Here is a 1,521-nt window from a genome sequence, read left to right on the forward strand (position 1 = left end):
GTGCGCGCGCGCGCGCGTGTGAGTGTGTGTGTGGAATCGTTAACTACTGTGGAAATGACGAATCACAGGGTCCTTGTCTCCTCTGTGAGACACATTTGCACGCACGCGCACGCACACACACACACACACAAACACACCACATTCCTTCCCACATGCACTTTTATCCACACGTGCCCGCGCGAAGTCTTTCTCACGTCCTCGCCGCGAGCCTCTCGCTACTGCAAAATCTCAATGTTTAAATGATCATAATTCTACAAAAAAAAATCGCAGAGACCTGGGACATCACGCGTTGTTCTCTCTCGTCTTGAAAGGCCCTTTCAAACGAGTCTTCACTCGATCGTGCAATTTAAGATTTTTCCGCCCCCCTTCCCCCGCCTCCCGGGGTATTAAAATGGGTGTTTTTGGTATTAAACGATAGATTTTATGATGCAATTCGCATCCCTATAAACTTCAATCCTCTATCTCGAACCGTTCAGAAATTATTTAGGTGTCTCGTATTTTTTTTAATTTTTAATTTTTTTATTTACCAAATTAAAGATTATTTTTTTACAAAATCAACTATGTATAATAAAGTTACAATACGATATATCATTTTCGAGAATTAATTATTAATGCTTCCGTATATATACGCTATCCATGCTAATATGCGAAAGTAATTGTCATCGGAACAATAAAATACATAAATCAACAAATAAGGAAATTGGCATGATTGATATTTGTAACATTACAAATTATAAATAATGTTAAGAGTTAAGGCCATGGCACATAAAAAAAATTAAGACATAAGACTTAAGCAGTAACGAAACCAACATGTTGGATTGGCTATTGCTTACGTATGGTCTTACGGTCTCTATTGTGATTGGTCGATTCGCTTACTGCTTAAGTCTTACGCCTTCAGTTTTTTAAGTGCCATGGCCTTTATACTATAATAGTAATTAGGCTCAATAAATTAAAAAATGAAAGAAAAAGGGCTACGAGCCTAAGAGTTAGTTGTTAGAAATAGAAATTTTTTAAAAATCACAAAATAAATATGTCATTTAGTCAGAATATAAAACATTAATTTGCCGGCAATAAACAATAGAACACAAACAAACGTTTCGATCCCTGTTGGATCATTATCAATGTTAATACACAAAAATAGAACGGTGAAAATATTACAAAATTAAAATATATAAAAATTACAATTCGCTCTCAATCGCAAGCAATAATATAATAAAACTCACAGTTGTTTAATATAATAAAATTCGCTCAGTATGAGTTGAAAGTTATACGAACGTTGTAATCGGTAACAATGTCTGCTTCTGGTTATTAGTTGTAAATTAAAATAATTCGTATCTGTTAAAAAGTACATAAATATTTTAAACATATAATATTGAGTGTATAAAATAAAACGCAAAGTATAAAAATATAATACATATATGAGGCAAAGAATAAAATTAAAAATTAACAATAAAAAAATATTCTAAGATTTTACTAGCAGCAAACTAAATTAGTTAGTCGTAATAATAAAAATTATGTGAT

The sequence above is a fragment of the Trachymyrmex cornetzi genome, unplaced genomic scaffold (genome assembly GCF_001594075.2).
Source record: "Trachymyrmex cornetzi isolate Tcor2-1 unplaced genomic scaffold, Tcor1.1 scaffold344, whole genome shotgun sequence".
In the NCBI taxonomy this organism is placed as follows: Eukaryota; Metazoa; Arthropoda; class Insecta; order Hymenoptera; family Formicidae; genus Trachymyrmex; species Trachymyrmex cornetzi.